General features: G+C 39.5%; 1 protein-coding gene across 8 annotated transcripts in view; it reads left to right on the top strand.

Moving 5' to 3' along the window:
- The first annotated feature begins 1,377 nt into the window (after positions 1 to 1,377).
- Positions 1,378 to 12,391, top strand: part of Steap2 (STEAP2 metalloreductase) — a 98,575-nt gene continuing 87,561 nt past the window's right edge. For 7 of the 8 annotated variants that reach the window (XR_009228460.1, XR_009228461.1, XM_058585029.1 and 4 more), the window contains exon 1: positions 1,378 to 1,566. The gene's annotated coding sequence lies outside the window, so the exon portion shown is untranslated. Of the gene's footprint in view, positions 1,567 to 1,686; positions 1,968 to 12,391 lie in introns of those variants that run through there. The other variant, XM_058585027.1, reaches the window with a different exon arrangement.

The following is a 12,391-nucleotide window of genomic DNA, read 5'->3' as shown; positions in this document are numbered from 1 at the left end:
AAAAGCTACATATTTTCATTCATTGCTAAGATTCATCACCTTCGTCCATCAGTCTTCCAGAAGTGCAAGAAGAAAAAAAAAAACACTAATTTCATTATTTGAGAGTAGTTGAAGTGAAATAAAAATTACTATAAAATTTAGTGATTTTTTTTACAGTTATCAAAATGGAAAGTATTTTAGTCCCCCATACCCTGACACATCACTAAAAGCTTAGCTTATATCTAAACTTTAAACCTGAATAGTATTTGGCAGTGGGGGAGGGGTGCATTTCAAGTCAAACAAAGGATGTATTTCCAAAGCGTCCCTTGCAAAGGTTAACCTGTAGGGACTACAGAGGGGAAAGTGCAGTGCCCCAATGATCGATCCAAGACCCCCTTCTGGTTTTGTTCTGCTTTTCCTAGTTAATAAACCACCGGGGGAGATCATTTTAAATTTAATTTGCTGAAATGGAAATTTACTAATGTCTGAAAAAAAAATTTACCCCAATTTTAGAACTTTTTATAAATTGATTTTTATATGCAAAAATAAAGTTGTTGTTTTTGTTGTTTCTTCTTATTGACACCTTCAACAGAAAAGATGAAGGATACATGTCTACTTGATAATAAGCAGGAAGAAAATTTACAGAATACCAGAGCCCAAGGTGCTCTTTCACAGCTCACAGATCTCTTAAAGATTCGAAGGCCATTGCAGTCCTTGGAGTTAATGGGCTTTCATAGGAACGAAGGTCTCCTGACTGCTGGTCTAACCTTTTTCCCAACACCAAAGCTCTAGCGGCCCCAGCTAGAGTGAAGGTCAGAGTCCACAGAATAATCTCTGCAGTCCACAAGAGTGAGGATCCTCCTATCCGAGGGAGTTTTAAAATGTGGTTCATGAAAGGGCAATATCTGAACATTCTATTCCAAGGACACAATTCGGCCAAAAGATGAAGGAAAGGCGCAGTTTTTTAGAGGCTTGTTAGGAACTAAGAGTAGGGAGGTGGGAACTGGGGTGGATTATGCTAATAAAAGCAAAGTCTGGATCAGCAAGGTATAAAACTGGGCTTTATAATTCTAGAGCTGCTTGGAGAGGAAGATCCAGGAGACCATGGAACCCCGCGGGCGAAAGCGGATCCTCAGCTGCGCCCAGTTGGGGGAGCAAAACTGCGAAGCCGGGTTACCCTGGCTCTCTGCTTGCTCCCCCTCAATGCACGTAGTCCGCCCCAGATGCCCCCACGCACTCCCGAGCGCCCTGCGCGCTGCCAGGTTTCTCTCCGCGCTGCCTGGCTCTCCTACTCCAGTGGCATCCCCCAGCCCTCTCCGTTTTCCGCGCTCTCCGGACGCGCAGCCCCTAGCGGCGCGTCACTGCGAGGTCGGCCTCCGGCGAACCTCCCTCCCTCTTTCCTGGCTCTAAGCTATCCAGCCCGGGAGGCGGGGAAGCAGCCCGAGCGCGAACGCCACGGCAACCACCCTCAGCCTCCAGCCGGAGAAACAGTCCGTAGGCCCTGGAGCCCGGCCGGGCCCTTGGGAAGCCGGCGCCGCCCCCGGGGAGCCGCTGGGCTAGCCCCTACCCGGCGCGGAAGGCGCAGAGGTGAGCGGGCTGGGGAAAACCAGAGCGGAGGTCGCAGCGGAGTTGAGGGTCACGGTGCAGTCAGCGCCACGCGCTGCAGACATCTACCTGAATCCCGCGCCCTCTGCGGACATCCGCCCTGAGCTGGTGGGGTTCCTGATCTCCGGGCAGCTGGAGGAGGGGAGTGGGATGCGTGAAGAAGGGTCTGTTCCACCAATTCCGCTCCCTACTCCTCTTGCTCTTTCTGCAGCTCCTGGAAAGTCTTGAGGTTGGGCCCAGGAGAAGGGACTTCGTCCCAGGTAGGATGTGCCAGAAAGGGAAAGGACAGGCAGGTTACTTTGCTCTCCCTGATAGTCTACCTGCCACTTTGGGTTGATGCAGCGCATTTCATTGAAGATCAAGCTACCCTGCTGTGCGAACAGGTATTTCTAGGAGTCGTTTTATTACCCAGTAATGTAATTGTGGTGTGTTTAGGCCATTTTGTGTTAGAAAGTAATTGGCTTCTTTGAGTGTCCTAAATTATCTTTGAGCCCTGTATTCAGCCTCAGCCAAAACTTGTTGAAAATTATGCCCTAAAAATCTTTCTCTTAAAATAGAGCAGAGAGATAAAGAGAATTTTTGTCCGGAGATTTCCATTTATTATCTCCCCCACCCTGTGGAGGATTGGTGTCAGTTTTCACTCCTCAGGCAGATAGTTTTTTTAGATGGAGAAACTTATTCCAGGCCATGGTTAATTATTGCTCATCATTTAGGGAGAAACAAAATTCAGACTCCTGCCCCCACCCCGCCCTCATGGCTTAGAAGAGATTCTATCTAGTCCCCTTAACAAGACTGTTTTGAACCTTTTAGTTCTCTCCAAAGCACCTCTTTATCCTCCTTTCCCCTCCTTTGTTTGTTCATTTTCTTGATCTGTTTTTCTTCTTTCTCAAACGCTATATGTGTGTATATACATTGTTTTCACTCTGCATCTCTTTTTCTGTTCCTTCAAAGCCTAGAGAGAGGATATTTGAAAAAGGAAAATGCCCATCCTAAATATTTAGAACTGTAAGGGCAACTACACTGGCTGCCACTGGAATGTTGCAGTTCCTGCCTCTTAGCTAGGCAGTCTGTTGGGGGTGCGGAAATAGACAATATCAATAATGATAAATAGAGCTAATTTTGGAGGATAGCAATTTAAACATCTATCCAAATCACTTTTTAGTGTACTGGTGTCATGGAAAATGTACTTGTGGTGAATGAGCATAAAATGTGTTTTAATACTGAAAAAAAAGCACAAATAAAGACATCTTTTTAAAGAAAATATTATAATTCATACACAAGAGTGACAAAGAGCTGGGTGCAGTAGTGTGCACCTGTAATCCTGTATTTGGAAGGCTAAGACAGGAGGATCACAAGTTCAAGGCCAGCCTGAGCAATTTAATAAGACCCTGTCATAAAATTTTAAAAAATTAAGAAAAGGACTGGGAATGTAGCTCAATAGTAGAGTGCCCTTGGGTTCAATCTTCAGGAAGAAAGTAGTGAGACAGAGGATGCACCAACAGTTTGAAAAGCTAGGCTGTGGAGGTGCCTTTACTCCCTGCTTAGCCCATAACCATGACATTAAAGTAACTAAGACATTGACATATCACTCCATTTGGGCCCACATGTCTTATATCAGCCTAAAGAGAGGTCTGACTTAGAGACCTATTACATCTCTTTTGGCCCTGGAATTTTATTTTATTTTTTATTTTTTTGCCCTGGAATTTTTGATGCAATCAATAACAAAGAATATTTACTGCATGCTTAATTACTGTATGCCAGACAGTATGGAGGAACTGATGGATAAGACAAACATGGTTCTGCCCTCAAATTGCTTTATTGCCTGGTGAGGGAGATAGTAAATTGTATACAAACAATCACATAAAATTATTACAAAGAAAGTTTAATAAGGGTGAAAAGGAAAAGGTGGTAAAAATCTGGGGTGAATCATTGTAGTAAAGACAGAACAGCATATGCAAGGTTCCCAAGATGGGAAAATGACTGGTCTTTTCTACTTACAGAAAAGAATGCTGTGGCTAGGCAATAGGGATTTGGGGTCATTCAGGATGAGATTAGAAAGGTAAGAAGAGGCTAGCCCATTCAGGACCTTTTAGATCATAGTCAGGAAGGTGGTGTGTTGAAGAAGCCATTGATTTTTAGGAGGGAGAGATATTTTATATGTGTGTTTTAAAACTCAGCTGCTACGTGGAGAATGGTTTGTTTGGAAAGGACAAAGGAGAAGATGGACTAACCCTTTAGAAAATGTTTGCAAGCTGAGCAGGGTGGCCTACACCGTTAGTCCCAGCTTCTTGTGAGACTTAGGTGGGAGGATTGCTGGAGCCCACCAGTGTAAGACCACTTCAAGCAACATAGCAAGAGCCTATCTTAGAAAAAAGAAGAAGAAAGAAAAGTGTTATGACGAATTTGGGTAAGAAATGATAGGCACCTGGACTAGAATGATGTTGTGAAGAGGAATTGAAGAAATATTTTGAAGAACAGGAGTAGGGTTGGATTTTATTCCAAGGATTGGGGAAAGCAAGGAGTAGAGAGTGGCTGTCAGATTTCTGACCTGAGAAACTGGTGAGTAATGGTACCATCCACTGAGATAGTATTTGGGGTGAATAGAAACAGGACTGGGTGGGAGAAAAGTTTAGTTTTAATGGTGTTATGGTTGGGAGGTCACTGAGGAAGGTCATAACCGGACCCCCTTGGGAAGTAAAAAGGGATGGTCTCCAAGACAGAAAGGGTAGGCCTTTGGTAGGTGAAGCTGATAATCATGAATTTAAGGTGAGAAACTTGGTTTTATGATTTTTTCTTAGCAGTCTTCACCAACGTGGGTACAGATACTCAACATATGATGGAGAGTAAGAGTTAAGGATCTTTTCAAGGGAGTGACTTTTAATATGCACCATGAAATTTCTAGGCTGGGTTTAACTAGGAACAGGTGGATGGGGAATGAAAAAAGAAATGTGAGATACATAGATCAGAGTTATTTTGCTGTCTAGAATTATAAGTATGAATATTTAAACTGGGGTTATCAGCAGGCTAAGAGATAATGCTTGAAGATACCAGGAAGTGAATGACTGAGGTGGAGTGAAGGCAAGGATTCATTGCCTTTGATGCATAAGTCAAGGAAATAAGAGGCCCTGAGGTTGAATGGTTCATCCCCAGGAATGAGGAAATCCTGGAGAGGGACGGCAGTTGTTGGATCACAAAGACCTACTGTATATGCACTGGGGGCCATGGTCTCCAGTGATGAGGAGTAAGCTTGAGAGGGTATTATGAGAAGCCATGAGCTGCAAAGGAGCAGGGTGTTTTCACAGAGACAAAGAAGAGAAGTTCAGATGAGGAATTACAAAGAATATATTACCTCATCTTGTGGCCCTGGAGGATTACATTTCGTGATAACTTATCTAAACCAGCAGATTGCAAATGTCATCAAAATCTCTGAGGGCAATTTTGAGTTATTGTTATCCAATAATTAATGCCCTAGATGTTTCTTCACAAAACAAATTAAGTTCTATTTTTCAAAATTAACATAGCATAACAGCTGCCTGTCAGCTAAAGGAATGTCAAGGAATCCTAAACTGAAAGCTTTAGCAGGTTATGTAGCTGAGTGTAATTGAATTTTCTTATCTTGATAATCCACTCTCGAGCATTAAATGCATACAGCAAATCAAATAATCATTCAAGACTTAGGATCAAAAGAAGTTTACTGTTGGAAAGGACCACAGGAGTCAAGTACAACCTCTTTATTTTCCATTTAACAAAGGAAACAAACTCAGAGAAAGAAAATCAAGGTGATTCACAAACCTTTAACTGTTTATTTCCTAGACATAATAAAAACAAAACCTTCTGTAAATGACATTGCTTTATTATTTAATCTAGTTTACCTGTACATAACATCAAATGAAAAGATAAAGAGACTAAGATTTTTGTTAGCCAAAGTGTGACCATGGACCAGCACCATGGGCATCAGCTGGGAGTTTGTGAGAAATGAAGAACTCAGCCTCACCTCAGACCTAGACAATCTCTGTGCATTTTAGCAAGATTCCCCATAGTCACGTTTGTATTAAGCTTTGAGAAGCTGTGTTCCAGAGCAAGTCAGTCCACTTGAAAAGTCTAGTCTGCTAAGGTCAGTAGGACCTGTGATGTCTGGAGAACTAAGAAGAGGAGCCCCTTATTTTAGTCAGCTTTTTCACTGCTGTGACCAAAAGACCTTACTAAAACAATTTTAGAGAAGTTTATTTGGTGCTCACAGTTTCACGGTCTGGGTCCATAGATAGGTGGCTTCATAACTCTGTGCCCAAGGTGATACAGATTATGGCAGAAGAGTGTCGTGGAGGAAAGTGGCTCAGGACATAGCCACCAGGAAGCAGAGAATCCCCTTACCATGGACAAAAAAATGTACCCCAAAGGCATGCCCCCAGTGACTCACCTCCTCCATCCACACCCTGCCTGCCTTCAGTTACCACCCAGTTAATCCCTATGGGGGATTAATGCACTGATTAGGTTAAGGCTCTCCTAACTCAATCTTTGCACATCTAAGCTTTCTTGCATTGTCTCTCACATGGGGTTTTGGGGAAAGCTTGTATCTAAACCATAACAACCCTCTTACAGGACAGGAAGTAGAGATACTGTCTGGATTTTGAATGTTATGAAACAACAGAAACAAAAGTATTTTGTGTGGTGGGGTGACACATTTTAAGGAATGGCATTGCCCTTCCCAGAACAGAGAAGAGAGAAGGTTGCAAAATAGTGAGTGGATCTTCTGTACTGCTTCTGCTTCAGTGGGAAAGGGGACAGGACTGCTTACATATTCTTCAGCTTACTGTATTCAGGACCAATAGTTATGTTCCCACTAGTGTTCTTTTTCATTCTTACAAGCAGCAGTGTAAAAATGGTCATAAATGAGAGACAAAAACCCACACCTGCTGTCTCCAAATAGCATATAAGTACTAAGTTGAATCCTGAATCTTTTAGTAGAGTTGCTTTCAATTTCAGATGTATATGCATTATACTTGAGGATCTCTTTAAAAAGTTTGATGCCCAGGCTGAACTCCAGACTAATTAATAATAGTCAGCATGGAGGGACGAAGCCTGGGATCACTATGTTTTCAGTCTCCCAGGTCATTCCAATGTGCAGCTAAGGTTGAGATCTACTGCTTTCATAGCTCCTTTGATACCCTGTGAGGACAGGCAGTTCTAAGACTGCAGTTTATCCTTCTTCCTACAGAAGCAGTGGGCCCTTTCATATCTACCAAAGTACCAAGCCAAAGCAGAGAAGCTCAGGTCACATTTGCTAGCCAGTGGCATTTCAGAATCTTAAGGGAAGTATAATTTTTTAAAAGAGGATTTTGCCCTTGGCCACTTTTCTTAAAATATGAATAGTAACAGTTAACTGGAGATGAAAATGATTGCATCATTCTGTAAATTTACTCAAAGTCATTTATCTGTGTACCTAAAATGGAGAAATTGTATGTGTAAATTATACGTCAATAAAGTTTTGTTAAAGTTGCTGTGTATGCTTCAGTATTTATAATTTCATTATGTTGGTTAGATAGCTAGGAAGCTAATGCCTGTTTTGTGTTGTTGGAGTATCAATCCCGAACTGAATGCCTTGTAGGTAGGATTCAATAAGATGTTGGATAGATGAGTTGGTGGGGATTGATGAGTTGATGGATGGGTATCATTATGCTGTTTGGTGGTAGACTGATTGCTAATTGATGTCAATCATCAGAGACACCTACAGCCGATAGCAGTCAGTGGGTACTGGTACCATTTGTAACCAGAGACATGGTAAGGCATTGAAATGATGGAAATGAATTTGCAGAGAGGCTAGAATGCTAAACGGTTTATTTGCAAGACAATTACTGCAACACAGAAAAGACTGTATTTACTATCCAGTAATCATAGGTGTCCTTATCTCTATGTACTGTCTACAAGGAGGTTATCAGATGGGAAGTTATTTTAGCCATGCTGTGGCATGCTATGCACAGGTTCATTTAGACATACCTCATGGCTGTGGTAATTGCAGTGTTATGAAATCCCAAGTATGCACAGGGAGAACATGGTTCTACTAGAGATAGCAAGTTACACTTGTGAGTTGTAGGGATGCATACAGTATTTTTCTCTTCCCCATACATAAAAGAAAAATGGATGAGGCACTGGGGGGATGTTGTTTTAATTTATCGAAGATGATACAAAATTTTATTAGCTGAAATTATTATAGGAAAATTTTTTTTAAATTTACTAAATTTAATTTTTACTGAAATTTTAAACTAAATTTCTAGACTAACTAGATATAATCAGAACTTTTTTTTTTAATTGAGTATCTTTCTAACATGAATTGGACTTCTTTCCAGATCTTGTAGTTATAATGTAATGAACATAAAATTTTGTTTTGGTGATTTAGGACCTAGAAATGTTTTAAAATCCTACCCATATAAAGGTTTATTGAAATAACATACCAAACCTAAGAATTAGTTTAGAAATTGCTTATTATTTTGAATTTGTCTCATTAAAATTCTGGTCATTTGGGGATACAGAAAAGCTTGGGGTCAGTCGATTTTAACTATAACATTACTGTATTTTCTGAAAATTCTTTAGTTGTTCCTATAAAATATGAACACAAGACACTTAAATCTAAGACTGAAATGTTGTCATTTGCAATCGCAACAGTTTATAAACAGAACTTCAAAGAGCAAATCTATATAGTTTTCATAAAATCTCTCTCATTCACAATTTTTGGAAAATGCTTTTCAAGTCATCCAAGTTTCAGCTGAGGCAAAGGATTTAATAATCTGAGTTATTCAGGCAAACAGCAAATAATGGTTGGATGTGTTACATTAGGGTAGTTGTTCTGAAACTTTAACATGCATGGAGTCATAAGGAAGGCTTGTTAAAACACAAATTGCCAGACTCCACCCCCAGGGGCTCTGACTGAGGAGGTCAGGGTGGGCCCTGAGAATTCACATTACTACAAGTTCCCAGGTGATGCTGATTTGATTTGATGCCACTGGGAGAGCCACTGCATTAGGAAATCACATTCCTGTTTCAAGTAGAATTATAGCTTTGCCTTTGGGGTTTTCTGCAGGGGTTGAGAACTTCCAAAAAAAAAAAAATGTAAACCTCGAAACAAAACCACTCTTTCTCGCTACAGAAACTTGTTATTGTCATAGATAAACAGTTGGGTTTTGTTTATTCAAATACCAAGAGAATTTAGGGATTATCTTAATGCAACCCAAAGGATGTAGGAGTAAATCACTATCTAGTCACAGAAAATTTGGGATGTTTGCTATTCCTTCTGCAGAGTGTGCCCCTACCCTCTGTATATTATTAGGCAGGTAACTGCAGTTGCAGGGGCCTCCCTCCAGAGCGCCTGCCTGCTCCCCAGAGGTTTTTCTTTCCAGCTAAAGGAGAACTTTCACCTAGAGCTTCCTCACATCCATGAAGAGTAGCCCTCAGACCTGGTTTTTATGGAGCATAAAATACAAAGGAGGGAAGGGAGCTACATAGGATTGCCAACTCAACTGTTATCAGGATCCCTTTATGAAAAAAGGACATTTTGACCCAGAAGAATAAAGACATACTCTCCAAGTGAAGGATAATTCTTTAAGTTGCATAATTGTATGACAAACTTCCTACTCTCTCCTCTCCATATATATTTTTAATTGCAACCAGTGCCCTAGGACTTTAAAGATCACGTCACACACACTCACACACACACACACACACACACAAAATTACTTGTAGCTTTACTTCTAGTTTTAAGTGCACTGTTATCAAATGGATTTATGGAAGCTCTGGGTGAATTAGAGATTAGTTCATAAATACAATTTTATTACTCCATTTACACACACAAGAAAGAATGACTTGAAGTAAAGGGAACAACAAACACCACGTGATATTAGGGTACACTCTGACCATACAGTGTAATTCTTAATTATATACTGATGAGAGGATTTTATTATACTTTTGATTACAAGTACTTTCTGTCTCTTCCAAATAAGAACATAAACTTCTTGAGTGTGAGTACCATGACTTCTCTTGCCTTTTATCTCTTATGTACAAAGCACACACTGGCCTGGATAAATTCATGTGGCTTCATAGTTGGGTAGATCTGCCTTGAGATTATAGTTGCCTCATTCCTTGTCAATGGAAATGTAAAACATAAGCTTTCTTAAACAGATGTTGACCTTAGTTTTCATGGGTAACACAAGTGTTAATAACTTCAGCTCAGCTGATCCAAAATACTAGCTTAGCAAATTACAAATTGATGAGTTTTTGTGCGGTATCAATATCAGATAGTTACCTAGTGCTCATGGGAGATGGGTTGCCCTTGGGTCTGAGTCTGGGTCTAGGTGAGTCCAGAAGGATATTTACATACTTCCTGGTCATTTCTTTCTTCCCCTTTAGCATTATGTATTTTCACTGTATCCTAGATGATATGTGGGTTGCTATCTGGTTACACAGCAACCAATCATGTTCTGTTTTGTAATACTAATACATTCATATCATTGGTTTTGATCCAAAACATGGGAATGATTTTTTAATATATTTTTTTAGTTGTCAATGGATCTTTTATTTTATTTATATGTGGTGCTGAGGATCAAACCCAGGGCCTCACCACATGCTAAGCAAGTGCTCTACCACTGAGCCACAACTCCAGCCCAAAAACATGGGAATTATTTTGATCATATTTTATGTTTCATATCTAAAATCCCTAAGGTGTAACTGTGGATGTACTAAAACTGTCCTTGGTTAAGATTCATATTTTAGCTATTTAGTTAGTATTGTTCTTAGAAAGCATAGTTATGGATGACACTTGGAGATGCTAAACAGTTTTAAGATTCCCTATTTAGTATTCGCACTGCAGTCTCAGAATGAGTATAGGTTAGAATCCTTACTGTGTCACTACAAACTTCACTCTTAGGCAAACTGCTAAAGATCTTTGAGCCCATTTGCTCATCTTTTAAGGAAGTACTGTATATTCTACCACCATCTGAGCATTAAATAAAATAATATTATATGTGAAAACACTCTGTACGAACCATGAAATCATACACAAGCATGATATGTTTATGCCCCAGCAATAAACAATCCATCTCAGACCCACTGAAGATGTTGTTTGCCTGTGCTCTCTCAATCATGCTTTCGTATTCTTAACACCATAATGAAAGAGTCTCATTTATAGGCCAATTTCTGCACCTAGCAATAGCTACACTATTAAAGGGTCCAGTTAGAACATGTCATTAGGTTCTTATGTGAATAAGGTTCAAACGTGTTAGACCAGAGTCACCCCTTAATATGTATAAAATGTGTGGTGTAATGGGGGACCCATAGGTGATGTTATTAAGTCCTAGTATATTCTTTATCTCTCCACATTCTGATCTACAGAAGAGGTATGAGCTATTTTTGTAAAAAAAATAAAGAGATAACTGATATTATTTAGTTTTTGTTTGGTGTTTAGTTTGAAAAAGACCTTGATCATTGGTCATGGTGGCCCACATCTGTGATCCCAATGGCTCAGGAGGCTGAGGCAGGAGGATTACAAGTTAAGAGCAAAAGCAAGGTGCTAAGCAACTCAGTGAGACCCTGTCTCTAAATAAAATACAAAATAGGGCTGGGGATTTGGCTCAGTGGTTGAGTGACCTTGAGTTCAATACCAAAAAAAAAAAAAAAAAGAAGACGACTTTGATCGTCATCATCATTAGATTAAAAGATTTTGCAATTCTTGTACCTTAGGAGATGCTATCATATATATACTCAGGACCCAGATATAGGAAACTTGGCTTTCAGTGTCCAAATCTAGTAACCCTTTCACCCTTAGATAATGTAATAATTAGGGGTAGGTAAGTGGTCAAGGGTATGACACTAGCACCTATATCATAGGGTAGTTGTGTAGGTTGTTAATATATAAAGCACAAGACAGAGTTGAAACCATATTGCTATGTAAGTATTAGGTAATATTACTATTAGTATTGTTTTTATAAAGTTTAATTTACTAATATTTGTAGTCATTGAATGTGACCCATTTCTAGGGTAAGAAGTTGAATTTTTCTAACTCCAGTAATTTCATATTTCATTTAGTGAAAACAAAACGAACAAAAAACATGTTTTTTTTTAAACATTCCACCTCTGCCTGTAAAATCCATTAAATCCTCTGAAGTGATCAACATCTGCTGCAAATGTAAAAGAGATTGTGCAATGGGGATAGAATGGAATAATATTTTTCGTTCAAACTCGACAGTGACACTGATTCATGGCAATCTGATTTGTATTGAGCGAGTTCTTACAAATATAGACATTTAATATATTACTCAAATAATAAAAAATAACTTGGCCAGGTGCAGGGGAATGTGCCTGTAACCCAAGTGACTTAAGATGCTGAGGCAGGAGGATCACAAGTTCAAGGCCAACCTGGGCAATTTAGCCAGATGCTGTCTTAAAGTAAAAATTTTAAAAAGGGTTAGAAACATAGCTCAGTGGTAGAGCACAATGGGTTCAATCTCCAGTACTGAAGGAAAAAAAAAAATTTCAGGAAAAATAACTCCATCATAGTCTTTGCAGCCATTGAATAAAAGGGGAAGAAAAATATTTCCTAAGTACTGTGTAATTTAAGACCATAAATACATTATTAAACCTTTTTTCATAGAGAAGCTATCTTTCTCAATAGGGTAAATGATAGAATTAAACCTTTTTTTGTATTTTGATGCCTATTTTTCTTAAGATATTATTTAAATGACAGAGTTTTTTGTTTTGTTTTGTTTTTTCTTCTTTTTTGCATCAACAGTGATTGATCCCAGGGCCTCATTCACCCTAGGCA

Source organism: Marmota monax, unplaced genomic scaffold, assembly GCF_021218885.2.
Source record: "Marmota monax isolate L192 unplaced genomic scaffold, Marmota_monax_Labrador192_F-V1.1 WCK01_AAM20220418_F8-fsc00165, whole genome shotgun sequence".
Taxonomy (NCBI): domain Eukaryota; kingdom Metazoa; phylum Chordata; class Mammalia; order Rodentia; family Sciuridae; genus Marmota; species Marmota monax.
Note: the sequence above shows the minus strand (reverse complement) of the source record. Positions and strands in the feature narration are given on the sequence as shown.